This window comes from Pagrus major, chromosome 12, assembly GCF_040436345.1.
Source record: "Pagrus major chromosome 12, Pma_NU_1.0".
Classification (NCBI taxonomy): domain Eukaryota; kingdom Metazoa; phylum Chordata; class Actinopteri; order Spariformes; family Sparidae; genus Pagrus; species Pagrus major.
In genome coordinates, this window is record NC_133226.1 from 3052134 (window position 1) to 3060302 (window position 8169).

At 39.4% G+C, this 8169-nt stretch overlaps 1 long non-coding RNA gene across 1 annotated transcript; it reads right to left on the minus strand.

The window, feature by feature from the left end:
- Positions 1–5150: 5150 nt before the first annotated feature.
- Positions 5151–7724, minus strand: LOC141005704 (uncharacterized). Its single transcript, XR_012179891.1, has 2 exons — positions 5396–7724; positions 5151–5308 (listed from the first exon to the last, which is right to left on the minus strand). It is a non-coding gene; the product is annotated as an uncharacterized lncRNA (long non-coding RNA).
- Positions 7725–8169: the final 445 nt, after the last annotated feature.

Below are 8169 nucleotides of genomic sequence, written 5' to 3' on the forward strand. Positions count from 1 at the left end.
ATATATATAGATAGATATATATAGATCTCTATCTTCCATCTTTCTATCTTTCTTCTATCTTTTCCCTTCCTCAAGGGAACCACCCTTGAAGAAGGGTGATCTAACGTAAACTGGATCTTATTATTTATCATAATTTATAATTATCCCTGACAATCATTAATTGTTATTGACAGCCAAATTTAACCCAAAACTCCCTATTAATGTTGCATGAAGCACTACACTACACGTGTCTGTCTCCTCCTCTGCTGGGATCAGCCTGGAAAAAGTCCTGCCTCTTGGTCCTCAGTCCTCTGAGTGACTGTGGCCTCCTCGAAATCCTTTTGACCCTGGAAAATGCTGAAGTTCTTGCCTGCTGACTACAACTGAATGTCTATTTTGTTGAAAAATGCTCTCATAAACTTTGTTGAAGCCCTTTTATTAAACCTACTGTATATGATACAAAACGCATGAAATGAATGATGCTTTTGTTGTTTCTTAGTATTCTTAGTATAAAAAATCATAACAAAGATAATATGTGTGGTGTTGTTTGAATTTTTAAAGTTAATTTACATTACGATTAGCCTACAGGAGAAAAAGGTTATACATCCTACCGGATTTTTTCCCACTTAGTTTTTATCAAGTCATTACTAAGGGACTAAATTACCAAACTGTGAAAGCATAATTACACTCATTTTACACTCGTGTAGTCATTGTGAGTAGTAGTGGCACTGAATGCAGCTTTCTATGAGAAAACAACCCTAATGATGTCATCAGGGTTACTTTCAAGAAAACTAGATCAATAAAACACTGTTTAAATTTAGTAAAGTTTAATAGTTTAAAGTTTAATAAAGTTCAGCTTTAGTTTTTTGTAACCATTGAGTGTAAAGTGTAAGTGAGGAGCAATAGAAAGCATCCTGACTGGAAACATCACAAACTGGCATGGTTCATCACAGCCAAGGAAGAGATACAGGCTCTACAGCGGGGGATTAATACAGCCCAGAACATGACTGGTACCCATCTACAGAGCATTAGTGACATCGATGAAGTGAGATGTCTGCACAGAGCCCAAAGGATACTGAAAGATGACACCCACCCAGCCACAGTCTGTTTACCCTGCTGCCATATGGGAAAAGATACAGCATCCGCTGCCATACCACCAGACTACAGAGCAGCTTCACTCCCAGGGCTGTGAGACTCCTGAACTCATCCTCAACAACATGACTTAACATTCCCTAAAATAGATGTAGCAGGACTCAAGGATTTTAAAATTATTTTGTTTTTAAAACATAGCCCTTCCTGAATCTTAAAGCACAGGTTGAGTCTGGTCTGCAAGCTACGCCACCTTGTGCTGGATGTTACCAGTTGCCCCCAAGAAAATCTTACACTGTATGTTTTAACAGTCTGGTTGAAGTTTTTTCTCCAGGCAGTGATGAGAAGTAAAACCAAATGATAAGTCTCAAATAGGAGTACTTTTACTCCACGTGAAATTGTGGATTACTTGCTTTGAACTTGAGTACATCCATCTCCTTTGTACTTCCAATCCACTATACTCTGGAGGAAAATACTTAACTTTTTTACCCTGTTGTGTTTTTTCAATTGTAGAGGAAGTACTCAGATCTTTTACTTCAGTAAAACTGTGATACCACAGTGTAAAAATACGAGTACAAGTAAAAGTCCTGCATTCAAAGCTCCTTACTAATGTGAAAGTACTAACATCAAAATACTTATTTATACTTAAATTCATTATAATTACTGATGTATTAAACAATAAGTTCACCCAAACCTTTGAGCAGGACCACCACAGCATCACTACAGGAGACATATGAGGGAGTGTCATTCAACAGCTCCGATTATACATCACACAATAAGCTGCGGGAGCATCTAACATTACACAACATTTAGTGCCACTTCTTCTTGACTCACTATGATGAAAAGCAGGCCCACATTGCCTGAATTATTTTAACCATAAGGCCAGGTGATGTTAGCTCATACGCCATTATTTTTAAGTAAGACAAAAATAATAAATAACAAGTCCCTTTAAACTTCAGTACTTGTTATTGTTTTATTAAATATGAAAAAGTAATTCATTATTTTTCTAGTTACCACCAAAAGTAGTTAAATGAATTTGTTTCCTCCTGTTTGTTGTGTTGTTATGCATTACTCCCAACACCATTCATGGAAAAGGTCCAGGAATATCAAAAGATAAGAAATAGCAGACACGTGACAACTAGTATCATGAAAAAGATATTGAGGCTCTATTTTCAAGCTTGTTTTAAATACTTGATGTAAGATTGAAACTTTTCCATTGCCTGTTTACTGCTGCCACTTTCACTCACATTAAAGGCAACAAACCCCAGTGTGTATGTAATTCCTCAGTTTAACAGAAGGTGGCACTACAGCACAATAGGTTTGAAAAAGCCAAGGCAGCTGTTTATTTAACAAAACATACATATTCTCAGTGGCCAACTTTATGGCCTCAGGAATTTAAAACATTTATTTATCTAAACGTTGAAAGACAAAACATTCACTGAGGACTGTGTCTTCCAGTCCTGGTTTTATTGTTTGTGGAGTTTGTCCTTCTTGTTCGTGTGTGTTTCAGTGTGTGTTTCTCTCTGTTTTTCCATCTCCTTAACCAACACTTGTCTTCAAAGTCACTTAGAAAGGAGGGAAAGAAGGTGAGAAAGTGAAAAGGAGAGGAAGACAGAATACTTTAAGCCATTTGCTTAAGTCATCGTGAATCATTAAAGACTTTCCTTTCATTAAAGAAATTCACGTTACAGCCACACAGCAATGGCCTGAGAGCTAAGAAGAGTAGGGAAGATGATTAGGGCAACATGTGAAAAAAGATTTCTGACTTTTCTGTCAAAGTAGAACCAATCACAATGTTTGTTTACAATAACTTCTATTTTACTATCTAACTTCTAATACTTAACTCAACCAAAGTATAATCAACTAAAAAGCATGTCTGATGCTTTCATATTTCATTAATAATATTAATAACAACACTGTCTGTAACTGTCTCAGAGACGTTTTCATTGATTTGTTTATTGTGTATGTTTCAGTCATAAGTGCATAATCATTTAAGTTCATAAAGTCATTGAAAGGTGATTAAAAATGTAATAAATAAGTCATTAAAAGGTTGATAAGAAATGTGTCTAAAGGGTACTTAAACATGTTTGTTTAAAAATATATTGCCCTTTATGTAAGGTCTTTACTGCAGAATGTAACATGATTGCAGTCTAGTTGAGGGCATCGTGGGAAATGTGATGTCGTATGGTGAGGTCATGTCAGTAGCATTGTGGTTCAGAACAACATGGCTGCGGATGAGGAACATACATGTTTATTTGTTTGTTTTTATAAAACACAGATGCCAGTAATTGACAGAAAGCTGGATATTGGAGCCAGTAATTGGCTAGGCAGATAATCTGTCGATCTCTAGTGTTAAGTGTGATTTCTAGTGTGTCATCAGCCCCTGGGCATAATGCAACATTTCACCTTAAAGGTTTGCCCAATAACCTATTTTTCAAGATGTGTTGAGATTTGTGGAGGTTTGCTAGGCTAGACTAAAGGAAATCCAGCCATTAAAATGGCTATATCTCCACAAAAGAAAAGGTAAGACATGGTAGCTTGCTCCACCCAGGCCGATGCATTTATGAGGAACTCCAATGTGGCTATTGAACGCCTGTCCACCAGATCTGTACCCATTTTTAGGTTCTTTTACTTTGATTAGGTTATATGTGTATTGATGTAGTGTGCTGTGTGTTAATGTAGTGTATTTGTGTTGTTTTACATTTATTTTATTGTATTTCCATGTCTATTGTGTATTGTGGTTTAATGATACTGACCAATGAAAGCTGTGAATTAATCATGCTGTCCATGTAAACGCCCAATTAGGGACAAGGGTTGAAAATGAGCAATAGCTGTAAACTAATCCTAGTCACCTGTTCCTATATCTACCTGCTCACCTGTTAGCATTCCCAAATCAACCCCACCTGCTGACACACCTGCATCACACCAGTCCTTCAGTGTAAAGAAACCAGTTCACCAGCTCTTTCCCTTTGCCACTTCTCCACATTGTGCACTTGTGTTCCTGCCATCTACCTGTTTCTGTGGTCTGCCGGCTTTTTGCTACCTGTGTGTTGATCTGTCTGCCTTGCACTTTTGGATTTGTTTGGTCTTGTGCCCTACTTTAAGACGGATAACATGAATATTGGTTTAGTAAAGCCTTTTTCCTTCAACCTGTTCTGCTTGTCTGCATTTGGGTTCTCAATCCAGTTCCATCATACACATGTTGTGGGAGCCACAGTGGGTGGGTCTCCACTGGAGGAAAAGTGATCAAACCAGTGATCCAGTCCTTCTGGCCTGACTGCTTTCTTCGCATTTCAAAGGGACAAAGTCATGACTCACTTAGGGTTCAGCTGATTAGCTGGTAATTGACACACAGGTCTGTGGGGACACAGAATTGACCCTGTTTATCATTCTTTCAGTGCTATTTCTTATACAGGCTCTGTATAATCATTATAGACCTTCAGTAAGAAAATTATACAGATCCAATTTGTTCCATTTGGTACAATCAAAGTGATTGTTTAAGAGGTGAAGGTAATGGAACATTTTAAAATGAGCAAGGTATTTATTTCTTCCGTAAAGACTTGGCATATTGCAGTTAATAATTTGCAGTGGTAGTGGTGGGCCTTTTTAAAAAAATGCTTCTAAAGAATACAATCCTGAATGTTGGAATAATACTCTTGTTTTGTCAATAAGGCTGTTTGTTTAATACAAACTGACAATTTGTAATAAGTAAGTGGAGCCTTTGTGTGAATGTTATTGTGGATAGATAATGGACTGCTCTCTACGGGGTAGTTGTTCATAACATATTTCAATAACATATTTTCAGTTGTGCTGGCTGTTTGTGACTGTGAGTGAACTCACATTTTGAATAACAGTGTGTGCACAAGTGATGTAGACAGCTGCATGCCAGCAAATTGAATTTAGTCAACAGAACTGCCAAAAATTTCATGTGACTGTCATGTGACACTTGTTTGTGATTTCCCCTGCTAGTGGCATAAAGTCTCTGAACAAGGATAAAGCATGTCAACTCATGGCAATTGCACATTCATGGATCTTAAATGGTAACTTGAGAACCCAAATGCAGACATAGACACAGGGAAATGATGCAGTCAAAAGGTTTTATTAAAGTACAGATGGAGATGGAGGGGAAGAGGGGCTGGCCAAGTGTTGCTGAGCTTAAGAAGTGCAGGGATGGCTGGTCAACAAGCAGGCAGGTAGGCCGGCACACAGGCTGGCAGACAGGCAGGTAGATGAGGTGATCCTGAGGCATCGGAGAACTTGTTAAACGGTTAAAGGTAAAACATAGCATGAGGAATATCACTAAATATGAGACTAAGGCTATACTCACACAGCAGGCAAATTAGTTTTGTCTCTCTAATCAGATCTGAAGTCATCGAATCAGATTTTTAGGTCCGGACATCACCTAAGAGCCTAAGAGTCACAGAGGCAACTACCATAGTAGAAAACAAAAATCCAGCGACAAGTGGAAGTGAAGCCAAGGATTGATAAACTGGAGGAGGTGATGTGCTGATGGAATGCAGGTGAGCAGATGGGGACAGATGACAAGATGGGCCAGACGAATGGGTTTGCTGACCAGCTGGGTGAGACCAGCAGTGGAGGCAAGACCTCTCAGAGGGCTGGGCACCAGGACTGAAGACTGGAGACGGGCTCGTGACAGAGCAGCAGGCCAAGAGGTGGGCAGCTCCGAAGGTCTGGCTGGGTGTCAGAGAAGACTGTTGACTGGTGTGGGAGGTCTGGCTGTGGGTTAGCAGGGGTGGGTGACTGAGGACCAGGAGTGTTGACTGACCCAGGGCAGGAGAGGCGTTGACTGACCCTGGACCAGGAGGGGCACTGGCCAACCAGGAAGGACTCAGGACTTAGAGGTTTGTTGACAAAGCAAGGAATAGACGGGACGTCGACAAGGACCCTCGACGTAGGAACACACAGGACAATGGCCAGGACCCACAGCGGCACAGAGACTCTGGGGTGCTGGGCAGCAGAGGCTTAGGGGCATTGGGCAGTGGGACCTCCATGGCACTGGGCAGTGAGGCTGGAGTGCTGGGTAGCAGGGAACCTGGGCCAGAGCTCAGTGTCTGAGGAGTGTCTCAGCTGATACTCAAATTAGAATTAGAGTGAAAATACAAGGACATCAAGTAAATTAAAATATGGCTCAACTCAATACAATTTTGAATTCTGTAATAAATTGTGTTAAATGTTAACATCAGTGGTTGGTCAATAAACATGATAAAAAGACTATGTTGTGTGTGTTTTCCAAACCCTCATAGCACCATTAAAGGAGGCTTTTCAGAGGCAGTTTCAGGCTGTGCCCGACACAGAAAAGGCCCACAGTGAGGTTAAACCTGTTGGAGGACATTCTGGGGGAAGCGGAAAAAGGCTTATTTCAGTTAATCAACACCTGTAGTGAGTCTGTGTGTGTTGGGAGATAGGAGAGTCGGTTGTGCTTATGGCCTTGGAGGTCTAGGTGCCGAGGCACACACAAGGCAGAATACTGTCTGACTATATTGAAGAACAAGCCTCTGCTACTGTTTGCAATTCTTGGCTGATTCACAGCCTCCTCCCAGGACAGCAAAATGAAAACAACAATGTAGAGACACTCTAATAAAGAGTCATGTTACTAATAAAGTCATATTATTGTATTATATTTCTTTTGAAGAAAAAATGTACATCATTGTCATGTTGTAGCCGGTAAAGGTGGAGTTAATCTTAATGACTTTATATTCCACTAGGTACCTAATCTATAATAATACATTCTGATTAATTTGTTGATTATATTTTGTATCAATAATCTGATTCTGCAAAGTAACTGCAGTAAAGCTTTAAAATGAAGTAAAAGCACGATATTAAGATCTGAAATGTATGATGGTGGGAGTATACAGGTACCTTAAGTAACAAAATACAGCAATGAAATGATAAACAGAATGTATACAGCTGTGGTCAAAAGTTAACATACACGTGTAAAGAACATGTATATCATGGCAGTATTGAATTCCAATGATTTCTACAGCTCTCATTTTCTGTGATGAAATAAGTGGAACACAAGCTACTTTGTCACAAAAAAACTTTCATGAAGCTTGGTTCAATAATGAATTTATTATAGGTCTTCTGAAAATGTGGAATGTGGAGTGATAGCACTTGGGCGGTCCACTACCATTGATGAGTAGATGAATCACAGGTGCGTCTCTCTGCTGCAGCAGCAACACCATGCCCACAAGCACACACGCTGGGAATTACAGTTCTCATTACCCTCAGTTTGAAGTTTGCCTCTGAAAAACCTCCTTTTGGAGGACCATGTGTCTCTTATTCACCCTACACCTCTATCCCAACAAGAATCTGGACACCCTAACCCTTGGCGTGAAGGCGCAAAACTAAGGTGTAGGGCAAAGTGGTAGGGGCAAGGGATGTATTGGGATGGGCTAAATACATGAACTGCATCTGCATAGAACAAGAGCTATAAAATGGATCTCCTTCTACCTTGGGGTAAGAACTTATCAATCACACCTTGTATATCTAGTGATAAAGTGGAGCTACGATTGATGACAGCATGATGGTAAAACTACAAGAACATAGCCTTGTTAAGGCCTATGTTGTATGTTGAGTGACACACGCCAGAGACTGTTAATTTACCTCCACAGTCAGCACTGTGTACTGTTAACATCATTTGCTGTTATCAAGTTGTAAATGTGGTTTCTACTCACTGTCCTGCAGAGCTGTGGAGTAGTGCACAGTGTTGATAAGACTGGCTGTTAACATTGTTGTCAGCCTGATGGATGTGGTGAAGTCCAGCCCCTGATGAAAAGAAGCAGACTTCAAGTTCATTTTATCAAGTAAACTTAAATACAGTTCAAGTATATCTCCCAAGTCTGCTTTATGCAGTAAGTACACTAACATCAATGTACTAGTACTATACTTGCAAGTGTACTACTTCAATATTTCTTTGGACTAAATTGGTCCATTTTAAGTTTATAAAAGTATACTTCTGGCTATACTTTAAATGTTAGATGAGTAAACTTTGAGTACACAACTAGTTTTTAAGTTTTATATTAGATTTTTTTTGTTTTGTTTTGTACTACAACTAAACTGTGAACTATACAACAAATGAAC